General features: G+C 37.3%; 1 protein-coding gene across 1 annotated transcript in view; it reads left to right on the top strand.

Annotated features, from left to right (window-relative positions):
• The first annotated feature begins 1,987 nt into the window (after positions 1-1,987).
• ndnf (neuron-derived neurotrophic factor) overlaps positions 1,988-4,812 on the top strand; it is a 34,251-nt gene continuing 31,426 nt past the window's right edge. Inside the window, exon 1 of the mRNA XM_056449561.1 lies at positions 1,988-2,227. The gene's annotated coding sequence lies outside the window, so the exon portion shown is untranslated. The remainder of the gene's footprint in view (positions 2,228-4,812) is intronic.

Here is a 4,812-nt window from a genome sequence, read left to right on the forward strand (position 1 = left end):
AAAGCAAAATAGGCTTCAGGTGGGGAAAGGCCAAAGCGGCAAACAAAAGGACCTTCTAACTAGTAAAACCATCTAAATGGACAAAATAAATGAACATTATTCATTTTAATTATCTTTGTATACACTGTAAAAAATGATTTTTAACCAAATATTTAACAAATTCTTAAATCAAGAAGCATTATTGACAATACTGTCTTGTTTTCAGAAATAATGTCAAATTAAGTGAGTTTTCCCTCAAAACAAGCTAAACTAATCTGTCAATGGATTAAGCTAAATAATCAAAACAAGAAAGAAAAGCAATTTTGTTTTGCAGGGTAGCGCTTTTTACAATATTTACATTCCAAAACAACTTTATAAATCGGGCACATTATTAAATTACAATCAAAAAAGAGTTCAGGTGTTGAATACGGAGGTACAGTGGTCAAGCATAAATACTTGGCCTGAAGTTACACAATAAATAGTGTGTTATTTAAAGGGATAGTTTAATTGACACAGAAATGAATGCTGTGTCATCATTCAGTTGCTCCAAAGCTGACTTTCTTTCCTCTGTTGAACACAAAATAAGACATTTTGAAGTATGTTGGAAACCTGCAACTTTTGACTTTGACATATATTTGTTTCAATGTTTACTTTACAGGATGTTCAACAGAATAAAGAAACTCATTCAGGTTTATAACCACGTGAAGGTAAGTCAATGAGTGAACTATCCCTTTAATAAATCCAAAATAAGAGTTCAGTACATTATTGATGGATACTGATGTCTTTCTTTGGTTTAAGGTATAATTATATTAGATACACGATTCTCACAAATGCTGTCTAGTAAGGACACTCACTAGGGTTTCAGACGCACTGCCTACACTGTAAAAACTAATTAGTTGACTTAAAAAAGGGAGGAAACCCATTGTAACTTGAAACTTTTAAGGTTACTCAACTGAATTTTTATAATTATGTACACTGTTGTTTTCTTAACTTTGAGGCTGTGGGTTTATTCAGATCACATCACTTGTGTAATTTCGCATAACCATTTTGCTATGAATTTTTGTGACATTTTCATCTGCAAAATCTATATACAATTATTATCAGTTAGCTATTTTTTTACGAACATGCTTTCAGATCTAAAAATCAGTCTCTTCTTGCATTTAGGATTGTGTTTGTAAACATATTCCTATATATATATATATATATATATATATATATATATATATATATATATATATATATATATATATATATAGTTAAATTTGTTAATAAATATATAAACATATTAATAAACAACTAGATATTTCAAATAGACGGAAAATCGTCACAACTTTTGCCATATTTTTAATAAAATACATTGAATTTTTATTCACCATTTTTAGCACATTCACATAACATCTGCCTAGTGTGTGTGTGTGTGTGTGTGTGTGTGTGTGTGTGTGTGTGTGTGCATATATACTATATATATATATATTCTTTTTTTACTTCAAATGTTACTTTACATAATATGTCAATGTAATTTCTTACTAGCCTCTAATTTGTTGTTATGTGTAAAATTTACTGTCAAATTTCTGAAAGCAATTTGTTTACAAATCTTCAGTTTTTTAATCATATCTGCATTTTAAACTATACATTTAGTCCTAAAATATTTTAACTTTCTGCATAACTATTTAGTTACATTTTTGACTGTATTATACCATATTATATTATCATAATTAAGGTTTTACAACTACTTTTCTGATATATGGATTTAAAGTTATCACTATCTGGATGTATAAATTTGAGATTTGGATTAATTTAATCAGTTATTTTTCCGCAATTACAATAATAGTTGATTTAAATCTAGATAGTTTTATATCAAAACTTTCTTTTAGGATGAATGGCGAGCATTTGCCACAGTAAGGATTCATCGTGTTGACTGTGGACTCGTGCAGGACTGTGCGCGCGCGCGCGTGTGTCAGATGAGTGGGCTGGTCTTCAGAGAGAGACACTTCACAGCAGTCTGAATCTCACTGCTTCTCAGTCTCTACAGAGGAGAACAGCAGGACAAACACTCAGGATACACTCTAACAACACACACACCAACTTCAGGACGAGGCAAACTCCGCGAGTCTGAAGGAATCTAGCAGAACTTCCCCAACAAACTCCATCTCGCACAAGTTTTGAGACGACACGAACAGCAGATCTAGATTTATCACTTCAGTGAGGACACTTTCACTCTGGAGGGATTTTACCTCAAAACAGCAAGGTAAGGAACTTTAGATGATGCTTTCTTAACTCTTTTAGAGGTTTTAGTTGGGAGATACGTTTGCATGCTCGTTCAGAGATATACCTGGCTTTTTATGCACTTCCCAAATGCTTTCAAGCCTCATGAAAGAGTCGGAAAAAGTCTGCATTGACGGGGAACCGGAGCGGGACTCTCCGCGCGCTTTGAACCTACTGCCAGAACAAGAGCGACGGGCTTTTGCGGTCTGCAAACTCCTGGAAGTTGGAGATTTTCAAACAGCTCCCCGTCAAGCCCAAGCTCGCAGGCTCTTTAATGTCGTCTGGATGTCGGAGGAGGTGTGTGCTGCTCTGCTGGATGGGAGTTTTTTTTTGTGGACATTATTGTGTCGGAGACGCGGTTCCCATGCGCTCCCGTCAATTCATCACAACTCGTCCTCGCCCTCTCGATTGTGCGTCTGTTATTCAGGCTTTCACTGTGTTAAATGTGCTGTATCTGATGAAGGGGATGGCATGTTTAGAGTTTTTTCTTCTTCTTTCTTCCATACATATCTGTTTGGTTGCAACTTCTCCAAAGCGTAGCGCATTAAGCACCTGCGAGATGCGATTTTTGGGGCTGTTTTCTGCGCTGCGAATCAACCGGCCGCTTTTCTGCTCAGAGATGAAGGATTTGACAGGAATAGTTTGTTAATTAACAAGGTTTGCGCTTTTCTTTAGTATAAGTAGTCGGGGGGGTGCTTGATACGTCGTTTATTTCATAGAAATGTTTGGTTTAGTTGACATTTTATAAATGAAAAGGGAAAACAGAAGCATTTCTGGTGAGAAATCCAAGCAACCAGCGATGTAAGGAATTAAATCAGAAATGGACAGTTAACATGCAACACTGGCAAGTATAAGAAATTATAAATCCAGTTATCACAGATTCTATAATAGTTTTAATAACCTTTTAACTTTTTTTGTAGTTTACTTTAATTTCAGTGTTGAATTAATTCTAAAAAAAATTGGAGATAAATCCTTTCGTCTGTAATCTCAAAAAACAAAGTTCAACAAGGAGTTCTGCACATTGAATGGTAGTAAAAATAAACATTTTATTATTTTAGGAGCTAAATAATCATTCATTATGGAATTAGGAAATGTGTTTTTGCACTAATTCTTTGTGCCAAGTTATTGGCCTCTAAATAAAGTATATCAAGTATTAAATTAAAGAAACTCCACATGATATAGAGTTCAGATGCAAAAGCCTTTTCATGCCATCGGAAACGTTCTTCTAAGATATGCATTTTGATGTATGTTCAATTATTTCACTTTAACTTTTGCATCTGAACTCTTCCTACACATCGATTACAGATTACAGTTGCACTGTAGAAGCTCTGTCATGAAAACAAATTCCTCGTATGTGTGAACATACCTGACAATAAAGCTCTTTCTGATTCTGATTCTGATTGCTAAACAGCCCTTTAAAGATGAAAAAGTCCACCACAGCACTGCTTCCCATCAGCTGCGGGGGGATTTTGTCCAGTTTGCATCCTTTACTTTTTCAATTCCAATAGTAAATTGGGCGGATTTATTAGTTTTTTTTTTTGTCTTTAATCTCTCCGATGGGATTGCGAGGATTAGTCTCCTATCAGACACAAATCATGAAGTGGACGGCTGGCTACCTGATGTGGTTCCTGGTGAGAGTGATATTTTTCTCCGGGCTGGGAGAGCCGTAATGAAAGGCAGACTCAGAATGAGGGGAATTTGAATAACTGTATTTAGCGGCGAGGCCAAGCTGCACTGCCTCCCATCCTCTCTCGGAAAGAATGAAACAGGAACAAAAGTCTAAGAACGGGAAGGTCTGTGTTGCATAGCGTATCTAAACCCTTATTTGCATATGAAAACTCGGGCAGCCAAAGAATTCCGCCACTGTTGCAATAGCCGTTTGTGTGTCCGACCGAGTGACAGTCCGATGCGGAGATACAGTCGTCCTCACGCTGGTCTTTGTGGGGTCTGACGTGACTGTGTGTCATGTCCTGTTGTGGAGAACCAGGGATTTAATCGCAGCTTTTCGAACTTCTCGTGACCCCCCTGGTCTTTCATTTCCATATCTGTTTGTTCCCAGAGCTTCTGGGCTTGGGATGGTTCATTCAGTTTCGAGCAATCGTGCAATCCGCGCAGCTCATGTTAGATCGTTTTCCTTCTCGGTAGGTGGAAGATAAATAAACAGCAGAGGCTTCTTTATTTCCATCGCATGCCTGTTTGTGTGATGCATGGCATGGGTGGGGTGAGAGATACAAATTGTCCCTGGAGTCTCCGAGTGAATATCTCCGAGATCTCAGCTTCTTCTGACAAAGACAGCAATGAAGTGCACATCAGTCAGGGGCCTTCCTATTGAATGGTCTGTTTGTGTGGCACTTGGAGAAAGTGGCCCCTACACATTCCCGAACACGCTACTAATTCCCCGAGATAAGGACTTGTATGTGAGGAGGGCAGATAGGGCTTGACTTTATTAATGGCTTGGAGACATTGTTCTCGTACAAATATCTTCAAAGATTTTGCTCAGCAAATGCTGTTCTGGATTTCTGCCAAAGTAAACAAGCAGCGGACAGCCAAGTGTCCACTGTGGAGTGC

This window comes from Danio aesculapii, chromosome 23 (assembly GCF_903798145.1).
Source record: "Danio aesculapii chromosome 23, fDanAes4.1, whole genome shotgun sequence".
Classification (NCBI taxonomy): Eukaryota; Metazoa; Chordata; class Actinopteri; order Cypriniformes; family Danionidae; genus Danio; species Danio aesculapii.